General features: G+C 42.3%; 2 long non-coding RNA genes across 3 annotated transcripts; one reads left to right on the top strand and one right to left on the bottom strand.

Moving 5' to 3' along the window:
• Positions 1–46: 46 nt before the first annotated feature.
• LOC138145784 (uncharacterized) lies at positions 47–23,166 on the top strand. 2 transcript variants are annotated; one of them, XR_011164317.1, is made up of 3 exons: positions 47–429; positions 10,421–10,530; positions 21,883–23,166. It is a non-coding gene; the product is annotated as an uncharacterized lncRNA (long non-coding RNA). The 2 variants fall into 2 exon arrangements; XR_011164318.1 differs by lacking the exon at positions 47–429 and adding an exon at positions 3,764–3,965.
• On the bottom strand, positions 4,568–6,453 carry LOC138145783 (uncharacterized). The gene is made up of 3 exons (XR_011164316.1): positions 6,284–6,453; positions 5,635–5,724; positions 4,568–4,867 (listed from the first exon to the last, which is right to left on the bottom strand). It is a non-coding gene; the product is annotated as an uncharacterized lncRNA (long non-coding RNA).
• Positions 23,167–24,120: the final 954 nt, after the last annotated feature.

The raw sequence follows: 24,120 nt of genomic DNA, 5'->3' as shown, positions 1-24,120 counted from the left end.
GAGACACAGAGAGGTTAAGTTGCTTGCCAAGGTCGCATAAGTCAATAGCCAAGCTGTGATTTGAATGCAGCTCCTATTTCTGACCCAGTGTACAGAGATGGGGTGCTGGGTGCCAGGAAGGTGAGGGTGAGATAGTGTGGCCAACAGGTAGTAGGTATTTAATGGCTCATGTTTTATCATAAGGTCCATTTTTTTCTTACTCTGATGTTATGTTGTTTTTTTTTTTTGCAATTTATTTTGGAAACCTGTTGGCTAAGGGTTGGAGTGAGAAGAAGGGGGAACAGGAACAGGAGACGGGGAACTTCCCCTTACCCCCATTCTAGGTCTTGGAGACAGGAAACCTCTCAGCAGCTCTGGGTGTGAACAACATATAAAATATTGATGAACAAATGGGGAGGCCACTAGAATGATTGCTACAACTTACATGAGGTAGGTGCTGTTTTTATCCCCATTTTGTGGATAAGTTAACTGAGGCTGAGACTATAAGTGACTTGCCCAATGTCACACAGCTAGTGAGTGCTTGATGTAGGATCTGAATTTGAGCTTTTCCTTTTTCTAAGTCTGAGCCTTCTGTCCACTGTGGCCCGTTGCTCTGAATCTGAAGTGCCTGCCTCCTTCCTCCAGGGCCCCAGAGAATAATGATCCATCACCCTCTGGAATGCTTGCCTCTGCCCCTCTGGTTCACAAAGAAGCCAGATAACAAAGCACACACAGTTAATCCCTCCCCTATTATTTTGTCTCAGCCAGGATGGCAGCAACTTCACACCCAACCTGGGGAGAAAGCTGGGATAGGATGGGGGTCTACACTTTTGCACAGGCCTCCTCCTTGATATGGACAGGGCCCTAAGTCTTGGCATCTCAAAAAGAGAGCAGCTGCCCCCGTTCCTACGGCCTTCCTGTGTCTGGAAATGTCCTAGCTCTGGGTAGCTGAGGCCAGGGCAGCAGGTGGCAGTGCTGCCTAGCTCCTGCCCTTAGAGAAGATATCCCTGAACATGGTGCCTGTCTTGGGGCTGTGAGGGGAGGTGGTTGGTGGGCAGTGGGCAGGGAGGGGAGGATCACACTGAACAAACTACACAACTGACCCTCCCTCATTTTTACCAGTGCTTTGCGCAAATCACAGCTCCCACATTGGAGTACCCCAAGGGTCCTCCCCTTCACTCACAAGCTGCCTTTACCCCCAGCAGTTCCATACTTGACAAAGACCTCTCAGAACCCAAAAGTCAGGCATTAAGTCTGGCCCCTCCTCAGCTCAAAGGAGAGAGGGAAAACCCAGAGAAATAGGGCCCCAAATCTAAACAGCCTCAATACCCCCCTCCCATCTTTAACCTGTAAGAAAGATTTCATCTCTGCCTGGGACCCTCAGCCCCAGCTAAGGATAAATTCACTCTGCTTCCTGATATGAATCAGGGGGTTCATGCTACTTCCTACCAACTTTTTTTTTCCTCCCCCTCCTCTTTCCTTTTCTTTATTCAAGGCTCCTCTAACACCAAGTGTTAGGATCCCACTATAATTACTGGTGAGGTCTGGTCTAGCCTTGACTCTCTGTGGGTTCGCTCTGAGTAAGACCAGTCCCTGAGCAAGCCAAGTCTCTTGGGTCAGAGACAGCTGAGACTGAGAGGAAGGTTCAGGGAACAGGAATTATCCCCTTGTTTCTTTATCACCCTGACCAGAAACCATTCCCTTTCGTTTCTTGAACGTCTGCCCTGAGCTCCCATCCCCTTACTGATGACTTGGGCAGCTCTTAGCCCACAATTTCAGCTTGACTTCACTCCCCACACTTCAGTGCTCTCCTCCACAGCCTTGCTACCCCATCTCAACTCACCTTCCTTATAACTGCTAGACCAAAGAGCCCTTCCCTGGCCACCAATACCTTCCCTCTCTTAGAATGAAACTTCCTTGAAAGCAGGGATTATCTTTGCTTTCATGTTTGTATCTTAGCACATAGTAAGAATTTAGTAAATACTTATTCATTCATTCATTCACCCACTCATTCCACAAATAATTCGGCTTTATCCCCATCCCAGGGTTGCTCCACTCCATTGTTTGACCATATTTCCCTACTGTTCTTCAGTCTGATTTCACTTCCTTAGCTTGAAAAAACATCACCCTTTTCCAGAAACCTTTATTCCTAAATTACACTTCCCTACATAGACATGGCATGTGTGTGTGTGTATGTAAGTTCCAGGGGCCAACAGTCTAGGCTAGGGTGGAAGGGTTGGGACAGGGATGACAGAAGTCCAAACCAGGGCCTGAAGTGGAAGGGTGGAGGGTTGTAGCGGAGAGGATGGGAGTTGATATTCGAAAGCCTTGTGTGGGATTTTTCTAATTTAAATAGGAGTTCCCTTTTCTCTGTGTCAATTTGCCTTTAACCCTATGCTCTTTTCTCTCCTTCCCCCCACCTCCTCCCAAGAGTCTAAAGTCTCATACTTCTAATTCTGGGGAATGCATGATTAATGCAGAGGACTGGGTGCCTGGATTTCTGGGTCCTATTCTTGATGGTAGCATCAGCCTGGTATGTGCCCTGGGGTCAAGTGACTTCTCTCCCAGGATACATCAGTGCAAAGAATAAACCTCTGGCTGGCATCCCTTGGAATGAGGTAGGGAGTGAAGAGAGGGAATGGGAAAGGGGCGTATGTGTGGGGATGGAATAAACGAGTTGTTTCTGCATCCTTTATGGGCAGCCTGGCTCCTCGGCCCAATGTCTGGTCTAATTCAGGGCTAAGTTGAAGTTTCTGTGTCCGCATCTCAAATTATGTTTGGTTCTGCAATCCTGTGATATAGGAGAGGGTACTAGAATAGGAATCAGGAAGCAGGGGATTCAGATCCCACCTCAGGCACTTTAGCTGTGTGACCCTGAACAAGTCACTTAATCTTTCTGGTCCTCAGCTTTCTCAACTGTAAAATGAGGTGGTTAGATAATGGCTTCTAAGGTCTTTTCCAGCCTTTGGCTTCAATGACTGGGCTGAAAGTGAAAATCCTGGCTACCTACTCTGCAAGGGGAACAGGACAGAATTCCTGTTGACTGTCCCAGAGAGTAATGGGACCTGCTCCCCAGAGAACACATGATGAATCTAAGGCCCAGACTTGTCCAGGGTTACATAAGTATTACATGGCAGACTTGGGATTTGAACTCAGGTTTGAACTTCGGTCTCCAAACTCAGCACTCTTTTCACTATATCCTAGGATATCTGCTCTCACCTCCTTCTGCTCCAATAGGTCCAATCTTTGACCTTTAGAAATATCTGTAGGCAAAAAGATTTATTCTCTGATCAGTCCTAGGGAGGACAATCGAACTTCCACATGTCCAGCTTGTTGAGCCACATCAAACTCAAGATGTCTCAATCAAGCCCTGGCCTCCTGGAGGTAGCCCGGTTATATTGTCATCTTAACCTCCTGCCTGGGTTCCCAAGGATCCTACGTACTGGGATGGCATTCCATGGGTATTCCGTAAGCTGTGTTTGTCTTCTGAAGCACCTAGATGGTTCAGTGGGTAGAACACACTCGGGGAGACCTGAGTTCAAATCCAGTCTTAGACATTTCCTAACTGTTTTACCCTGGGCAAGTCACTTAACCTCTGTTTGCCTCAGTTTTCTCAACTGCAAAATGGGGATAATCACAGTACCTACCTCCGAGGATTAGCACACAGTGCCTGGTACATATTAGGCACTATATACACGTGTATTCCCTTCTTCCCTTCTAGTAACCACTACTATTTGTGAATTCCAATAATTTCACTAAACTTTTAATTTCCTTACAGGCCTGAGCATTGCAAAGTCTCATTAGTCATAGGATTGTAGAGTCAGAGCCAGAAGGGTACTCAGAGATCATCTAGGCCAAATTCCTCTTTTTACAGTGGAAGAAACTGAGACTGGAAGAAGTAATGTGTTTTACAGGGCTAGACTTGAATCCAGGTCCTCAGATTCCAAATCCAGTCTTCCTTCTATTACATCAAGCTGTGAGCTATGGTGAGTTCATTTCAACTCAGCAAATTCTTATCTACCCTTATCAAACTGGCACACCACGGTTCGAGGTGCTAGGGTTCAAAGACAAAAACCAAAACAGTCCTTGCCCTCAGGAGTGTATAGTCTATTACAGTGGAAAGAACACTGAGTTTGGAGTCAGAAGACAAGTTTGAGTTTTGTTTTGGGTACTACCTAGCTAGTGATTCTGGGCTTAGCCTTTTCTGAGTTTCAATGTCGTTTGTACAATAGTAATTTAGTCCTGATAGATCATCTGGTCTAACACCCTTCTTTTACATCTAACCTTGAGAAACTGCTGCTTGAGGGATAGAGTACCTTGGCCATTCCTTATTCTGCGCCCAGGCATGTGATTTGGACCTGGGTCAGTGCTGGGGAGCCTGCTTCGATGGAGGACAGTTAGGGACCCTTTTCTTATACTCTTAGGCTTATCAAACCCCTTCCCTTTTGTTTATAGCTCAGGTTATAGCTTACATCTAAGATTTCTGGGAAGAGAAAAGAGGAAGTAAATAGGTACTCAATGGCTCACGGTATTCATTAACAGAACAATTTAAAATAGAATTCATTAACTTAACTTATAACCACTTTTATAGTCTTCTGGGAGGCTGATACTTAGAACTTCAATGGAGAATAAAGCAGTTTGCATGACTGCTAATTAGGCATTTTACATCTCAACATGGCTCTGCACTGTCCAAACCTCTGTTTCCAATGTACTGGTAAACTGGTTGGGTCTGGACCAATTCTCTTGTTAGTAGTCATCCTCTTAAAGAATGTGGCCAGGAAGGCTTGTTGCCATCAACAATGTGGCCTATTGTCAGGAAAGGCTCCTTCCCCACCTCCATTTAGCTCCGATCCAATGGGACCCAGGACCTCTCAAGTTCATGGAGTCTCTAGCAGCCAGGAGAGAAAAATTTTCCATGTAAGATAAGGAAAGATCAAACACAAATGCATTGAAAAGGAAGCCAAGAGCCCTAGAATTAACTCACATAGTGGAGTCTTAGACCAGTTGGGGGTGGTTATGTCATACCCAAGTGCAAAGTCCTTTCCACGTTGCATCACCATACAGCTAGAGGAAGGCCCCAAAGCTTCCATGTTGTCAACTAGAATCAGGAGCGATAACTCTGACAATATTCTATGGGATGTACCCACTAGGCCAATTCAGTATCAATACACAGAAATGAAGAAACAGGCTCAGAGAGCCTCAGTTTATCCAGGGTCACACAGCTAGTAAAAAAGTTTGAATTAAGATCCGGTGCTCTTTCCAACTATTCCAAACTGGAGAATTCCTATCTGGCATAATCCTAAAATTAAATAATGTAATTAAAACACTTTGGGAACTATACAACATCATAGAAATGTGGGCATCTAGGTGGCAGGCAGCTCTGCTCTGGTCTCATGTAATCCTACTTGCACTATCCCAGATTGGCACCAGGGGGTGTCCAGCCCCACCAACTCTGGCCCAAGTTGTTTATACCTGAATTAGTGTCCTCTTTCTTATCATATTGGGACTGTTTCTTGTACGTCAGGACTCTGTAAATCGAAGCATCTTATTCTAGTCCACAGGTTCAATAGGAGTAGAGACCCTTAGGCCAGGGTCACAGTCATCAACCAAGAAATTTAACTTATACATGAATAAGAATCCTCTCTAAAAACATACCTGAGAAGTGATCAAATAGCTTCTGCTTGAAGACCTCCAGTAAGAAGGAACCCTCGACCTCTGGAAGTAGCCCATTCCTCTTTGGAGCAACTTGAATTGAAAGGAAGTTGGTTTTTTTTCTCACATCTGACCTGAAGCATCTCTTTTCTTCCCACCACCCCCCTTTCTTTCTTTCTTTTTTTTTTTTTGGTGAGACATCCAGGGTTAAGTGATTTGCCCAGGGTCACACAGTAAGTGTCAAGTATCTGAAGCTGGATTTGAACAGGTCCTCCTGACTCCAGGGTCGGTGCTATATTCACTGCACCACCTAGCTTCCCCTAAACCTGTCTCTTTTTAATTTCTACCCATTGTTCCTACATCTGCCCTCTGGGACCAAGTCTCTTTTCAACTTGATACCCTTTCAAATACTTGTAGAAAGTTCTCATGTTCCCCTTAGTCTTCTCCTTTCAAGGTCAAATAGCCCCTTTCTTCTACCCATCCTTATTTGGGTCAGCTAGGTAGAGCAGAGCATTGAACACTGGACTTGAAGTCAAGGATACGGATTTCAAATCCAGCCTCAGACTCTTGCTAGCTGTGTGACCCTAGGCAAGTCAATAATCTGTTTATCTCAGTTTTCCCATCTATAAAATGGAATAATAATAGCACCTACCTCCCAAGGTTGTTGTAAGGATGGAATGAGATAATAATTGTAATGTGCTTAGCACAGTGTTTGACACCTTGTGCCTTACAAATGTTAGCTATTATTAGTTATGAATCAGAGACTTTTCACCATACTGGTTGCCCTTCTCTGAGTATTCTCTAATGTCCTTCCTAAAATGTGATGCCTCAAACTGAACACAGAATCCTAGATGTGTTCTGAATAGGGCAGAGTAAAAGCAGGACTATTATCCTTATTCTTAAACAATATGCCCTTCTAAATGCAATCGAAGATAACATTAGCTTTCTTGGGCTTAATCACATGGAATCATATTGAGTTTACAATTCTCCAAAATCAATGGTCTACTAAGGAAAGGTCAAAGGTGTACTAGGAAACCCTATTCCCCCTCCATTATGCTATAGTGAGACAGTCACTGGACTTGGGGTAAGAAGACCTGGGTTTACTGCTTGAATATGATTCTATGTGACCATGGACAAGGATTGCAAACTGGGCCTCAGTTTCTTAAGCTCCATAGCACTCCAGCAGAAAAGGGCACACTCATACTCAGTTAAGCCAGAGTCTGGAGGTAGTGGAGGCTATAGCTGCCAATGAAGACTGAGACCAGTGGATCAACCCATCCAATGGAAATACTACATTTTGGGGCAGCTAGATGGTGCAGTGAATAGAGCACCAGCCCTGGAGTCAGGGAGTTCAAATCCAGCCTCAGACACTTGACACACTTACTAGCTGTGTGACCTTGGGCAAGTTACTTAACCCCAATTGCCTTGCCTTCCCCCCTCAAAAAACCAAAAAAGAAATACCACATTTTATGAAGAACCAGCATTTAGTGGACTTGGTCCAGTCTGGTAGCTACTATGTTTAATGAGGAGCCAGTCCAGTGACTGAATGATCTACTTGGCCCAGCCCTACAGTAGATCAACCTGTCCAACAGAGACACCATGATTCTTGAAGAGCAAGCCCCTCATCCAGATGAGATACCATACCCTGAGATTAGACAGCCCAGCCCATCAGTGGAGTGACCTTGCCCATCATAGACATCAAACCTTCAGTGAACTTCCTGAGGATACTCTAAAGACAAAGGAACTTGATGTCCAAAATTATGAGTTGTCTAAGTCCAATGTATACACCCTGCATGTGTGCATCACTACCCTTGTACTCTGAGTCCATGCTCACTCTCCACACGACAGAATGTGTGTGTCTGGGGGGAAGTGCATCCTAAGTTTGAGGGCTGGGGCAAGGGTTGGTCTCAGTCTGTCCATGATTAGTAAAACAAGCCAGGCTCACAAGCGTCACGGTGTAATGTGGCAGACACAGATGAAGTGAATTGATGAGGGTGGTTAGGATATGAAACCATGCCTTGATAGAGATCATAAGGCCATTTCTCAGCCCCCTTTCCTGACTGTGTCAAGATTCAGAGCATTCAAAGCTCCTCTGGCCAGGCCTGCTACCATTTCTGTTCCTCAAAGGGAAACAAGGAACAAAAGTGAAGGTAATCTCAGACCACGGATGATCAATAACTATTCAGTTCACTGCAAAAAAGGACCATACTCAAGTTGACTTGCTTACAGTAATAGCAAGAGCCTTAACTCCACCCTACTTACCAGAGGGTATCCTTTATCTATCTGAGGACATGAGGAATCTGGGGTCACTGGGGCCTCCTTCATAGGCTAAGTCCCATGGGGCCTTTGGGATTAAAGGCTAAAGGCATAAGTAGTAGCATCCATGTCAACCCTACCCCAGGCACATTTCCATCTCTTTCCTTCCCCTCCAGTTTTTGCTTTGTACTCAATGTCAATGTGAGACCTTGAACAAATCCCTTTAACTTCTCTTAGCTCCTTCATCTGTAAAATAGGAAGAATAATGTTTGCACTGTGTACATCATGGGGCTATATGAAGTTCAAATGAAATTATACATACTCTTGTGCATAGAATGTGGGGACAGCCAGGGTCTCAAAGGAGAGAGTATTGTATTTGGAGTCAGGAAGACCTAAGTTCAAATCCACCCTCAGATATTAAGTTATATGGACTCTGGGCACATCACTTAACCTTTCTCAGCATTAGTTTCCTCATCTGTAATAAATGGGGATAATAATAGCACCTACTTCAAAGGTTGTTGTGAAGATCAAATGAGATAGAATATATAAAAGCACAGACATTTAAAGCCCTATTTAAATGCTATTATTATTATTAGTAGTAGTGGTCAAAATAGTAGTAATAGAAGTAGTAGTAGTAGTAGAAGTAGCAGTAGCAATAATAGTAGAAGTAGTAGCAGTAGAACTAATAGTAAAAGTAGCAATAGTAGTAGAAGAAACAGTAACAGCAGTAGTAGCAGCAGTAGTAGTAGTAGCAGCAGTAGCAGTAGTAGTAGTAACAGCAGTAGTAGTAGTAGCAGCAGTAGCAGTAGTAGTACCAGTTTTTAGTAAGAGGACCTGGGTTCAAATACTTCTCACTCCCAGTGTTACCTTGCACAAATAAGTCAGTCCTTCTGGGCTTCAAATTCCATATGTGTGACCCAATCCAATTAGTATTTATTAAATGCCTCGCTTTGTGCAAGGTGCAGTGCTACGTGCTGGGAATATAAAGACAAAATGAGAAATGGTCCTTGTTTTCACAGAGCTTACACTCTAGCTGTAAAACGAAAGGGATGGGACTAGATGACTTCTGAGTTCCCTTTCAGCTCTAAATCTGTGATCTGATCATGTCACACCTCTAATTAAAACTCTTCAGTTAGTCCCCTATTTCCTGAGTAACCTTTCTAGGTCATACATCACAATCCCAGACACAGACAAATACAAGGAACACAGCATTTGGGTTTTGGGGGTGGGATCATAGGATTTAGAATTAAAGATCGAATCTAGCCTCCTCATTTTACAGATGAGGAAACTGAGGATCAGAAAGGTGAAATGACTTGCCTAAGGACACACCAACTCCTTAGTTTGACATTCAAAGCCTTCTACAGTCTGGTACTCCCTTACCTGTGCAGCATTGTCACCTAACTCCCTACCCCTTACTCTATGCAGCAGCCAAACTGGACCACTTCTGAGCATGCCTATGCTTTTCCACTTCTGTTCCCTTGCTGATGTCCACCTGTCCTAACCACCTATCTTTTTAAAAGTTTAAGATTTTATTTTCCCCAATTACAAGTAAAAACAATTTAAAGTATTTTTAAAAAAATTTTGGAGGGGTTCCAAATTTTTTCCTTTCCTCACTCATCATTGAAAAGGCAAGAAATTTAATATAGCTAATAATATTTCAAGGTCTATTTCAAACACCATCTCTTCCAGGAAGCTTTTCCTGATTTCTCTCTCTAACCCACCCCACCATCAAAAAGAACTGAGCAAGAGTCAGTCTCCTTTTTTTTTTTTGGGGGGGGGGACAGGACTAGGCAGGCGCGGCAGGGAAGGAAGCAAAAGATCCTCACTTATCACTGTTTATACTACTCTAAAACAAACAAATAACAAATACAAAATGGAACATGGGTGTTGTTTCCCCCTTCTTGCTTGCAAATTTCATAGGATCACAGATTCTGGGATTGTAGACACCGTAGAGAGATTCAGGTACAGCCTCATTCTACAGGACAGGCTAGGTACATTTTCATGATGCCTTAAAAAAATGCAAACAGAACAAGAAATCTCATGTGCTCCTGGCTATATTCATCTTATCAGCTTTTTCTTGAGGCAGGAGGCAGGCAGGTTAGGTTTAAGGGGGATGTTTCCTGAACTCAGGCCAGCCTTCTGAACAGCCAGCAAACCTGGAGATGACAGTGGCCAGGAACGTCCTGGTTTTGCTCCCAGCAGCAGCTGCTTGATTATTTTGTCCTTGCTGGTGAGGTTGGTGTGAGGCCTAAGGCCAGTCCCTGCTCTGATTTCTGCCCCAGTGCATGATCTCAGGCCAAAGGAGGGCAGTTGGTACTGCTACTAACCATGCCCAGGTCACATGAAGAGTGCTGGCCAGTCCACTGGGTATTTTCAGTGGGTGACCGAATGGACAGCAGCAGGGGAAGGTTGGGGAAGGGCGGCCTCTTGTTGCTGGGAAGCCCAAGTAGCTGTTTGTGACTGGTGATTCCTGGCTTGGACCCACACAAAGTTTTCCTTCTAACCCTGTGTTTCTGATTTGTTTTACACTCAGCCTGGAAGGTCTCCAGAAGGTCACCAAAAGGCAAACGGGGGAAAAAAGGGACCAGCAAGCTCTATGAAGACATAAATGTGCTGGGCCAGAGGCAGTAGGGAGGCAAGAAGGTAAGTCTTGGTTTGGATCCTAGAAACCCTTTGCAGAGATCAGTTCAATGAAATAAATCCCCTCCAATCTGTCTTTCCAGAGCCCCATTGTTTGCTACAGTACCAAACTCTGGTGAATAAAACAATCCAATACTTTCCCTACTATTCCACTTCTGCCTGGGCCTCAGTTTCCCTACTTTCCCTACTCTAGTTTCCCTAGATGCCCTACTTGTATGGAAACCAGTGTTAACAGATTATGCCAAATACTCCCTTTGTAAAAACAGCTGACGTGTTTGTAGTTGGGTAATCCATCTTCACACCTAGGATTTGGACTTTGGTTTTCACCTTCTCCCTAGAGTTTGGGGAATAAATTTCTGGAGCAACACCCCATCCCCTCAATTCCCAGCCAGAATCTGGAAGGCAGCTTCTCTAGAGGGATGAAGAAAGCTCTGGCCAGAACTCCTGTTGCTCATTCTCTGCTTCCTGCAAGGGTTTGTGTACTTTTCCAGGATAGGTTTCATTCTTGGGGGGGTGGGGGAGAGACAAAGGCTGAATTATTCCCTATGAAAGCCCTGGTTGGGAAAATGGTGCCATTCTGTAGTACCTCATCTTCTGACTCCTTCATGAGGGTGTTTTGCCTAGGTTCTGTCCTTGGCTCTCTTAGGTTTTTTCTTTTTTTTTCTTTCTATATTCTCTCCAGCTCTTTTGCTCTCATGGCTTCCCCAACAGCCTTTTTGCAGATAACTCTAGGCCTGGTATTCCTCCTGAACTCTAGACCCATATTTCCAATTGTCCCCAGGTTATCTCCACCTGGATATGCCAGCAGCACCTCAAAAAAACCAAGCAAATCCACAAACATATCTCAAACTGATCTTGTTATGAAGGGAAAGGAAATGTGTGGGAAGAGGGACTGGATTTGAAATCAGGAGGGACCTGTGTTTGAAGCCTTCCTCAGGCCTTAACTGGCTGTATGACTATAGACAAGTCACTTTATCATCTCAGTGGCTATTTCCTTATCTGTAAAACAAGAGGGTTGAATTAGATGATTTCTAAATCATTTTCCAGGTCTAAATCCTATGAATCTATTATGATCTCTGGTTATTCCCCATCCTTCATCTCTTATAACCAATTATATAATATTGATTTCAACTCTGCAATATCACAGGTGTCCATGTCCCTTCTCTATTCCCATGGCAAATACTGTAGTAAAGTCCTCATTAATATTGGCCTGGATGATAGCATATCACCTCCTAAAAGGCATTCCCAGCTCTCTTCCCCAACTGCAATCTTTATATTTTCAAATTGTGTCCAACTCTTTGTGATCCCATTTGGGGTTTTCTTGGCAAAGAAACTAGAGTGGTTTGCCATTTTCTCCTCCAGCTCATTTTCAGGTGAGGAACTGAGGCAGATAGGGTTAAGTGACTTGCCCAGGGTCACATAGCTATTAGTAGGTGTCTGAGGGCAGCTTTGAATTCATGAAGATGAGTCTTCTTTTTAAACAACTTTTAATAGTATTTTATTTTTTCCAATTATATGTAAAGATAATTTTTAGCATTATTTTTTACAAAAAATAATACAGGTCTAGCACTCTATCCACCATGCCACCTAGCTGCCCTATTCTTCATATTACCACAAGACTAATTCTCCTTATGTAGAGATTTTGTCTTGCTGTGCCTCAGCTCAAAAACCCTTGGACAATAAGACACTCAGTCAGTCTGTGAGCCAATGAACATTCAGTGAACACTTGCTGAATGCTAGGCACTGTGCTAAGGGCTAAGGATACAAATAATGGGGAAAAGCATGTTCCTTCTTCTCAAGGATCTCACATTCTGTGGAGAGAGACAACATGTAAACAACTTTGTACATACAAGGTGCATACAGGATAAATGGAAGGTAATCCTAGGGAGAAGGCACTAGCAGTGGGTGAAAGGAGGGAAGGCTTGGTTTGGATCCTGAAAACATTTTGCAGACATCAGTAGCAGGGATGGTCTTGAAGGAAGCCAGAGGAGTCTAGAGGCAGAGGTGAGGAGGGAGAGAATTCCAGGCACTAGGAGTGCTCAATGAAAAGCATAAAGACACTAAATGAAATTCCATATTTGAGGAACAGCAAATAGGTCAATATAACTGAATTAGAGAGGAGCAAAGAGTAATAAGATTGGAAAGGCATATAGGAAGGAGCCAGGTTATAAAATGCCAACTAGAGCTTGTTATATTCGATCCTGGAAAGGGCAAACCACTCTCATATCTTTGCCTAGAAAACCTTAAATGGGGTCATGAAAAGTTGGATATGACTGAAAAAGGACTGAACAATAAGAAGCAGCTATGTGAGTAGAGAGATGTAAGATGATAGTGAGAACAGTTGGATGAAATGTAAGGATTTTTTTAAGGATGGAGGAGACATGAGCACATTTTTAGGTGATAGGGAAGGAGCCAGTAGATAGGGAGAGATTGTTGCTTGTCCTTCATTCTTGAAGAGGACCATGACATCAGGAAGATGATGCCATGACTTGGATTTAAGTGAGGCAGGGCTGTGCAAGGTCACTAGCCTCACTTTCTCCTCTGGAGCCATCTGGGTGTATTGGCAAGGTATAGATCGGGGCAGTTGGAGATGGCCCCCAGGAGAGATTGAAGATAAGACTGTAGATGATAGGGGGTTAATAGAGGAGGAAATTTACTGGAAGAGAGTGGAGGATATGGGATCAAGGATACATATGTTAGTTTTTATCTTGACAAAGAGAAGGGTCAACTCTTTATCTGAGAGCAGAGTAAAGGAGGAGATATTGGGGGGAAGATGTTTGAATGATGTGAGATGAGAAGGAGGGGGAAAAGAGACAGTTCTGGGTGAATGGCCTCAATTTTTTTTGGTTAAATATCAGGTGAGGACCTCAGCTGAGAGGATGGGGAGAAGGGGTATTGTGGGAGGCTCGATGAAGGATCTGGAATAGAGGTTGTGGTGAATGGTATAATGCATTGGTTAAGAAGGTGTAATTGGTTGTCTTGCTGCAATAAGGGTCTAGTTGAGATTACAGAAATTTATGCTGGATTCAGTTTTGTGATTTTTCTCCAGTTCTGTTCAGTATCATAAGAATAAGAGTGAAGGTGGTGGATGATAGAAGTAATTCAAAGCTGAGGTTTGTCACGATGTGATTGGCAAAAGGAAAAGGGGGCAAGGGATTTAAGTGTGGATACTAGAGCTGAGTTGAGTTGAACTTAACCCCTCAAGGGTCAAGACAGGGAAGGAAAGAAAGTATTATCAGTGTAGGGGTGATGGCTTGTAAAAGAACTGAAGGGTAGAGGCATGGGAGGAGGAAGAGGAAGGAGAGGGGTTAGAAAGCAGAAGGAAAGATGACAGGGTAGAAAACTATAAGATAAAAGAATTTCAGAGTTCATGAGTATGGCAGTAGAACACTTGTGATCAATGGCAAGGATATGATTATGTCTGTGTGTAGCTGAGGTGGAGAGGAGGAATAGTTCATGGCAATTGAATAGTTTGAAAATTTGAGAAGTTAGGGCATTTGAAGGAACAGCAATATGTTGGATCAGGGTAGGAGCTGGGGTAGAGAGAAGGCTGTGAGTCAGTCACTGAACTCATTGTTATTGGTCCTTCATTCTCAAAAAGGACCAATGACATCAGGAGGTTGATGTCCTGACTTGCAAGTGAATTGGATTTAAGTGAGGCAGGGCTGTGCAAAGTCATCAGCCTCACTCTCAATTCTAGAGTCATCAGAGTCCAATGTCAAGACATAGCCATAGTGTGGAGCAAGACACAGGTCAAGGAGACTGGCGATGGCCCAGGATGAATAGGGGACCTTGGCTTTTTTAAGCTAGGTCTTTCTCAGGGCTCAGTTTGTCTGAGGTAATACCCATTCAATAGTTAAAGGCTAGGTAAGAATGGAGGCAAAAGATGGCCTAGTTTGCCTTTACAAAAGAATGGGGGGAAAGGGGAGGATGCTCTGCTGAACTCATTGAAAAAGGAAGGAGCTGGGCGGCTAGGTGGCGCAGTGAGTAGAGTGCTGGCCCCAGAGTCAGGAGGACCTGAGTTCGGATCCAGCCTCAGACACTTAACACACACACACAAAAAACCTAGCTATGTGACCTTGGGCAAGTTACTTAACCCCAATTGCCCTCCAAAATAAAAAATAAATAAATTTAAAAAAAGAAAAAGGAAGGAGAATATCCTGGAGATGAATAGATAATGGCCAATGGGATTCTAGACTGGATGATAAATTCAAATATTGTGAACATTAGAGGAGGGGAGGTTGCCCAGGGATAATGGCAGAGGGAGAATCTGAAAGCAGAAATGAGTACTCTTGTATGAAATGAATACTCTTGTATTCCAACTTGCCCACTATGCCTGAAGAGGTTACCCATAAAGAGGGTTGGGATTGCTCTGGAGACCCCAAAATACGAACAGACTGGGTCCTGCCAAATGAATTCGACTTAAGTCTTCTCTCAGCCAAAGAAAAGTAAAGTTTATTAAAAGTTCGCTTGTATTAGACACAGAGTAAAGTCTGTATTAGGTCATTCTATGGTGCTCTCACAAACATGGAGACAAGATAGGGTCTTATATACAGAAGGTTGTGGGAGGAATCTAGGGGTGGTCTAGAGGAGGAGTTTGGGGAGGGTCTTCAGGAGGAGTTAATGAGGTCACTGAGTGATTAAGGGTGGGAAGTTGCTGGAGGCTACCTGGAGACTACAGACAATGGGGGGGCAACGCCAGTTCAAGGGTGAATTGATATTTTGATAGGCTCAAGGTGGGAAGTCTAGTAACAGAGGTTTAGGCCCAGCCACTTTGTAAGGCTTATGGCCTCATGCAAATGCCTCATCAAATGAGACGATTTAATCAGAGTTCAAGTGGGGTTCCCAGAGCCTGTACCTCAAGGACTCAAGGAGAGCTCGAGGGGGCTCCCAGAGCCCATACTTCATCATGCCCAGTGAGTTTGAGGAAAAGTGCAAGCAGTATTGTAAAGATGGGCTACTGATGCCACATCATCAGGAGAGCCAGGTCTCAGTGTGCTAGAAGATACTAGGAGTGAGGATGGTAATGGTTTAAGATTAAAGCAAACTTAATAATTATTGGAGCAGGCATTCCAGAGCATACAGTAGAAGGGGTGGGGAGATTTGGAGGAGGAGGAACATTTGGGAGTGGGGAGGGAGGTAGGATTGAGGAAGGAGTTGGGAGTAATGGTCAGTAAACAGCTGGGGATGGGAAAATGGGGCTTGTAGCCAAGGATCAAGAGTCACTGGGATGGGGAGAAAGTGAAGGGGTAGGAGGAGTATGCTAGTCATTGAGGAATAAATCCAAGCAGATTATCAGTGGTTAGAGGGAGTAGAGGGTTGATTAAACTGTTCAAGGCCCTACCTTGAAGTCTGACCTTGTGGTGGGGAAGAATGTTGTTTCCCCACTACACCCAGGATTGAGATAAGACCTAGGGGAATGCAGGAAGGCAGGAGGGGGCAGAGTGAGGTGGGGTTTGGTCCAGGGTACTGGAGAAGGTCCTGGGGGCAAAGACAGACACTAGAGGTGGGGCTAAGTCTGGGGTCAAAGACTGAGGCTGGGTGGTTCTCCATTGTCCACAGGGTAAAGTTCAGATTTTTTTTTGCCTGCTTCCACTGAGATAGCTATATCTTATATTCCTTCAAAGTGGAGTATTTTGCTAGTAGTCAACAAGCATTTATTCAGCATCTATTAAAGTGCCAGTCATTGTGCACTCTGGGAAATAAACACAAAAATGACGGGACTATCCTCCCTCCACACCCTGTACTTTACTGCCTTTATGTCTTTGCTAACATTGCTCCCTCTTCCTGGAATGTCCTTCCTCCCAAATCCTCCCTAAGCCGGTTTAAAGCCCTACCCACCCTTTAAACCCCAATTAAAATGTGCTTGTGAGGTATATTGTATTCTAGTTGTAGGCACACATATTGCTCTATTGGACCATAAGCCCAATGAGGGCAGGATCCGTGTCTTCTATAAACTCTACCCCTAATTTAGCACAGCTGCTTTGCACACATTTGTCACTTAGTAAAGATCTACAGATTCCTTGCCTTTTACTAACTCTGGGTCTTTGTCTTGCTGCTACACTCTGCCTGGAATATGTCCTTTTCTGATTACTTGTGCTTTGTCTCTGCCTCTCAAAATCCTTCCCATCATGTGGAATATTGGATATGTGGTAGAGAGAGTTGGTTCCTCCTACACAATTCAGCTGAGGTATTAAAGAAAAGGGCAGATAAGAGCAAACTGCAATAGAGATGCTTGCCCTATAGGAGACACCCATTCCCAGGGAGAGAGTGAGGAGAGAGAGCTCCAAGAAGCCTAAGCCCTGGCAGCAGATGGGAGAACCAATTATGGATGCAAGGGAAAATGAATCCTGGTCATTGAGAGTCTCGCCTAGCCGAGATGCTGTGACCAAGGAGAAGTGGCAAGGAGATATCACAAGAGGAGAAAGGACATGAGGGCCCTGAGGTGTTGAAGGCATGTGTTGTCATGGTCACACATGCTCATTATGGATGTGCTTTGTGACCAGTGTACTCTATGTATGTGCCCATTTCTCCTGCTGACATATTTATGGAGGGAAGGTTTTGGTGCCATCTTAATAAATGCTTTGATTGTGAACTAATTCTGTCTATTGGCTGACTATAGTTTTAGGATGGTGGACTCGAGTAACTTTGAACCTGAAGGGGTAGTTATTCTCTGGGGAACCCAATTTGCAAGCACATGGGAGGGGATATTACATAAAAATCTCAGCCATGGCTAGCTTTTCTTTGTCAGAGATGGTTTAGTGGGTATGGGAATGGGGGAAAATATATATTCAGAAATGAATGTGATGTGAAAAAAAGCACCAATAATTTTTTAAAAAATCCTCCTCTTTCAAGGACCCCAATTATCCCAACCAGAGGTGATTTCCACAGCTTTATATTCATACTCCAATAGCACTTCCTACCCACCTTGTGTCACCTTTCCACATTCAAATTTGTATTATAATTTTCTGTGCATATCCATGATTTTCCCTCTATGGTTATAGATTATAAATTTCTTAATTTGTACAGTGCCTTGTATATAGCTGATGCCCAATAAACTTCAGTGGTTGCAATATATGTTATCTAATAGTAATTCAATACTTTCTTTTTCTAGTTCCATCAAAGATTTGAGAGACATTTAGCACTCTTCCCATTTCTCAAAATAACTCACTTCCTAATCCATAGGGTAGTAGCATGAATGATTTTTTAAAAATGCACAGCACAAAAACCATTCATATTTGTTCTAAGTACAGACTTCATGGTTCTGCAATATAATTCCATTTAGTCCAGGTTGACATTAAAATGACTCTGTAGTCCCAAGTACATTGCTAGTCACCATGAAGAAATGAACCTGAGATTAAAATTTTGCTACAGATAGTCTATACGTGAGCACTCAAAGCTCATTCTCCTATAAGACTGACATATCCAAGTGAGTGAGTTGTCAAGAAGGTCAGACCATGCCACTCATCTCCTCTTTTCTAGTGTGTGTGTGTGTGTGTGTGTGTATTCATCTGCACACAGGGAGGATCAAACATTTATTAAGTGACTACTATGTGTTAGGTACTCTGCTAAGTGCATTACAAATATTTCATTGATCCTCACAACAATCCTATGAATAGATGCTATTTTTATTCCCATTTTACATAAATTAACTCAGGAAATTGAAATTTTCCCAGGAGGAAACTGAGGCTGAGAGATTTGCCCAGGGTCACTCAGCTAATAAGTGTCTGAATCTGAATTTGAACTTAGGTCTTTCTGTACTCTATCCAAGGGGCTACCTAGCTGCCCCTAAGACTCTATAAGGCTTTGCAGTCAAGAGTGTTAAAATAGCATGCATTTAAATGAAGCGGAACAGATGCGTACCCCATGTGACTTTTGCCCTAGAACTACCCCTGAACACTTTAATTGAAAAGAAAGGATGTCCTTGTTGAGATAGGCAGCATTACAGGGGCTGTGTCCCAGAAATCAGACTATTGCTTATTCCTCATGACTCCTTATTCCTCTCTCAAGAGAGTGGAGGGAGTCAGTAGGCCCACATCTGTAATGCCTGCTATCCAAGAGACTGAGACTGTAAGTCAACAAGCATTTAATAAATGCCTACTGTACAGCAGGCACTGTGTGAAGTCCTGGGGACACCAAGAAAGGCAAAATGGTCCTTGTTTTCAAAGAGCTCAGAACCTCACAGGGGAGACAAAATGCAAACAATTATGTGTGAACAAAATATAGAGACAAATTGGAGATAACGAACAGAGGAAAGGCACTACCGGCATTGAGGCTGGGTAGCTCTCTTGAGCTACAGTGGGCAAAGCCAGCTGAGAGACCACAATAAGTCTTGTACCAATTGGTGGAACCCTCTGGACAAGATGGGTGCCGCCACATTGCCTAAGGAGGCTGGGAATAGCCCCTGTATTTCCAGCCTGAGCAAGACAAGGAGACTTATTCTTCTAAAAACCAAAACTAAACAGTATTTTGGATAGTTATAACTATCCATATAATACCCAGGGAGCAAGGCCCATTGTATTCTAGAAAAAGATGCTTCTACCCTGAGGTGTCTGAAACATTAATCCAGTAATTTTTTTTGGAAAATACAGTGTCAAGTTAAAAGGTGTCTTGGAAGTTCAACCTTTTCATTTTCTTTCTTTTTTTTTTTTGAAGGGGCAATTGGGTTTAAGTGACTTGCCCAAGGTCACACAGCTAGTAAGTGTTAAGTGCCTGGGGCTGGATTTGAACTCAGAATCCAGGGCTGGTGCTCTATTCACTCTGCCACCTAGATGCCCCCAACCTTCTCATTTTCCAGATGAAGGATAATGAGGTCCAGAAAAGTAAAATGACTTGCCTATGGTTATTTAGCTAAGAATCAGACCTAGAACTCAGGTCTATTAGTCCACTGTTGTTTCAAAAAAATCACACTACCTCTAACCTCCACTGCAAGTAAAGCATACATTTCCTCCTTCTGAGGTTTTGAGGTTATACTGAGATTTTGAGATTAGCTGCTAATGAAAAAGAAATTCAAGCTATCAATAATCATATGAAAAAAAATATTCTAAATCACCACTGATTAGACAAATGAAGATGAAAATAACTCTGCGATACAACCTCACATCTATCAGACAGGCTAACATGACAGAAAAAGAAAATGACAAATGCTGAAGGGGATGTAGACAAATTGGTATGCTAATGAACTGTTGGTGGAGTTGTGACTGGTCCAACCATTCTAGAGAACAGTTTAGAACTACACCCAAAGGGCTACAAAACTGTGTATACCCTTTGACCCACCATATACCACTACTAGATCTGTATCCCAAAGAGATCAAAGAAAAGGGAAAAAGACCTATTTGTACAAAAATATTTATAGCAGCTCTTTTTTGTGATGTCAAATAGAGATGGAAGGGATGCCCATCAATTGAGGAATGGCTAAACAAGTTGTGGTATATGATGACTGTGATGGAATACTATCAGGCTATAAGAAATGCAGAGCAGCATGGTTTCATGAAAAGCCTGGCAATACCTAGATGAGCTCATGCAAAGTGAAGTGAGCAGAACCAGAACATTGCACACAGTAACAGTAATATTGTAAGGATGATCAGCTGTGAAAGACTCAGCTACTCTGATCAAGACAATGACCCAAGACAATTCCAAAGGATCCAAGGTGAAAAGGAGGCAGATAAATGGCTCAGTGGACAGAACCTGGAGTCAAGAAGACCTGAGATTATCTGCCAACCAGACCACTGTAAAAAACAAACAAAATAACACAACAAAAAGGGAAATTAAAAGTTTCTCTTAAATAAGAAAAATAAAATTCTGTCGTCCATCTATTGTCACCTCACCATCCTTTTTAAAATGTAAAGAATACAATCCTAAATTTCCCAGTTGTATCTTTGTTGTTGTTTGTAGAAGAATTTAGAGACTCCTAAAGGCTTTTGTCAAAGAGCCCCCAGTCACTCCTTGCTTCCTGGTAAGGGGTTCCTGGTAACTTTGGTTTTTTGGAGAAGTGTCTAACTAGTCCCAATTATATTTCCTGGAAATAAGAAAGTATTAGCAACAGGAGAAAAGGTGCCAGAGCCAGAGTGGCTATAAGGGTCTAAAACAGGATCTAATATAAAGGGTCTAAAAATTTTTTTCCACAAAGGCAAATTCCATTCCAAAGGAGATCAGAGAGGGTGGAGAACAGAATGATCTGCTTGACCAGAGCAGAAGAGGAACTGAGTCATGAATGCAAGGGTCCTAAATGGGTTTTTTTGTTTGTTTGTTTTGTAGTAAGAGTCCTGGGGAAGCCTACAGACCCCTTCTCAGAAAAATGTTTTTAAAGGAGTAAAATAAAATACATAGGGCTACAAAGGGAGCCAGTAATATTGAAATTCAGTTAACAAGTTCATAGATTCCAGGTTAAGAATTCCTACGTTGGGATCTCATACCTGACCCTTTGATAACTGGTGGGTTTTTTGGTGGGGGAAGAATGATAATGGTAAGATAAAGAAATGGGAAGGAAGGGGGAAAAGAGTCAGAAGTAAGCACTTGATTATAGTCTGAAATAAAAGAAATAGGCTGAGGTCTGTGGCATGATCTAGCCTGTGGCCATGCTATACTTGAAAAGGGGAAACCATGAAACCAGTGACGTTTTAATCCAGCTTTGGGTGGCAACAGTCTATTCAATCAGGAAAAGAACTGGATTCTAAACACTAAACCAGCTACAATATCAGCCTCTTGCCTTGTTCCTATTCCGATTCTTGAAACATGGGTTCTCAGGGCTCAGGAAGGAAGAGAAAAAGAACCCAGAAGAGCTGAAAAGGGGGCAATACAGATAACCAGTAGTTAAAAATAGCCATGACCCTATGACTGAGAGGGAAACAGTTTTTATGTCATCCTTTTCCTTAATTTGCTTATCTGGAATCTGACTTCAAGCATCCAGGAATAAGAAATAAAAGCAATAGCTAGCCTGTCTTGTTGTGGTGGTGGCACCACAATTATTCCTGAAATACACACAAGGATAGTGCAGATCAAAGGGATAAGGCCTATAGTATATGCCAAGGTTTTTCTAAAAATATTTTACACCTGTTCTCTGTTCTGCACACTGATCATATTTGATCAGTGAGGTAAAGTACTTGAAATGCCAGAAGGAATGTGTTTTTCCTTCCAAGTCTTCAATGTTTTTCCCTTTTGTAATGCAAACTTCTTTTCTTACCTTTGTTTTAAAATTGCAATTAAACACATCACACACACACAAGCAGAGCTATACTTTACTCCTCTCTTTCTGGGTCAACATAATTTGTGTAAACACAAATATCTCAACAATATATGACACCTCAATTTAGTAACTTTTTACTTTTTCTTTTTCTTTGTTTTTTGCTGCTACAGCTCACAAGAGGACTGCAGCCAGCATTGTAACACTCAATTGAAATCAACTTGCTGATGTTACGAAAAAGAATGCTGAAACATCTGTTTGCTTCATCTGCTTCAAAACCAGAAATACAAACTCAGAGATATTTATTACTGAAACTTGAATAGAATACTCTAGGGTGTCACTGCTCTAAAGAGAACTTTGATTTTGATTCAGACAGCTGATTGGACAGCAAGATGTTAGGTGACGATAGTTGCAAAATGCAGGCTATTGAATTCGTTTGCTTTTTAGATTGAAATCTAAGGGAGAGCAAACACCGACAGACCGACAGACCGACAGACCGCTGGCCTCCAGACCCCATTGCCAATGTTGGCCTTCAACTACCCTTCATAGTAAGGCGTGCATACTCAAACAGTTTGAGAAATAAAAAGAATTTTCAGAGAAGAGTCTAGTCCAAACCTCTTCATTTGACAGAAGGGGAAGCTGAAGGCAGGGTCCTACAGAAAGCCAGGATTCAAACCTTTAACTTCTTATTCCAGTTCCTCATGACTCTTCAGGGAGGAATGTCAGCATCATTATTACTGTTTTACAGATTATAACTGCTGATACATGTACTTTAAAGGTTTATAAAGAGGAAGGGGATAAATATTTCTATAGCATGGTGTGGCACTATACTAAGCAGTTTACAAATAGTCTTATTTGCCCCTCACTACAACCTTGTAAAGTAGATGCTGTTATTATCCCCATTTTACAGTCAAGGAAACTGTGACTTGCCCAGGGTCACACAGCTAGTAAGTGTCTGAGGCTAGATTTGAACTTGGGGCTTCCTGACTAGATAAAGCCCATTGCTCTATCCACTGATGGCTCTCTACAAAACTGAAGAACCGAAGGAGACATATAAAGCTGTTCAAGCAGAATAAGATGTTAGATTAAAGGTTTCTGACTGTCTAGTCTACTGGGGTAGACTAAATATTCACATTTTAGTTCTTTTCCTCTTAAAACATTTAATTGACATTTTGTGATGGCCTTAAATTAGTAATACTGATTTTAGTTTTAGCATTTAAAGCAAACTCAGAACTTTCAAACAGCTCCTCCCAAGATCCTAAAATTTAAAGCAAGCCTTTTAAAAGGCTTATGTAATGGGAGGTCCTTCTTTATTAAATACATATCAAAAATTTTTATGACAAAATTGACAACAATAATTTGTGGTCCCATCCAATGGTCCAATTATTTCAAGTAATATTTGATACAAACACATTCCAGTACATCCAGCAAATCTGAATAGCTCATTGTTACAGGATTTGACCAACAGAAAGCTGTGCTACTCTCCCCTGACAATTTCCAAGTTTCAGTTTTACTGTGAAGATTCACAAACCTACTTGCATTACACTACAGTAATTATAAATATGAATCTTTAAATTTATACCTCTGAATGTGCTCAATTTTCTGGCTAAACCAAGATATGTCTTGACTTCTAAAGTTAGTTGTTGTTTTTAAATTACTTTAAAAAAGGGACCCTGAAAAGGCATTTCCATTTTCAAAAAGGCAAGCAATCCACCAGAACGAACATCTGTGGATGAATGAGATTTGTTGTTAACAGGTGATTACTGAAAATCATTTTAGAATTGAAACTGTAAGCTACATGTTGGAAGGGCCTGCTTTTTGCAACTTTAATTCTATCCACAGTGTTATCAATCAGTGGTAATGAAGGGCAGGAAAGAGTATGGAAAAGCTTAGGTGACTTCAATGTCATCTTTCTCAGAAGTTATAGGGTCATGTTTATAGTCTTCATTCTGGTTCTTCAGAGTATATTCTGAGTGTAAACGTCAGAATGAGACTGAGAGAAGGAAAATTTGAACTTAGTGTATTTAAAGTGAAAAAGTTAAAGTATAATAACTTAAAACATCTTCCTTAAATTATTGGTGCTTTTGTTCAACTCAGTTTTAGACTCAGTAATATTCTCGTGACAAGTTATTAGAAATTGTTAAAATGACACAATTAAAATAATTCATTTGAAGTGGTTTTCAAACTACTCGTTTTCCAACTGTTTACATGAGAGAAGCCATATGATGATCATCCTTTAAGCATAGGAAGGTAATGTCTTTCTAAGATATGATTCAACTTGAACAGAAGACAGTTGATCTAAACTGTCATCCTGGGGCAGACATAAGAGCAATATAATTGACATACTAAACAGGATAATTGGATATATTCCATCCTGGCTAAATTGCATATTTGTGTTCTAATAAGGGCTG

The sequence above is a fragment of the Petaurus breviceps genome, unplaced genomic scaffold (assembly GCF_028583685.1).
Source record: "Petaurus breviceps papuanus isolate PSGF00001 unplaced genomic scaffold, PetGlider_PUasm1.0 90750, whole genome shotgun sequence".
Lineage (NCBI taxonomy): Eukaryota > Metazoa > Chordata > Mammalia > Diprotodontia > Petauridae > Petaurus > Petaurus breviceps.
This window is presented reverse-complemented; position numbering and strand designations above follow the sequence as displayed.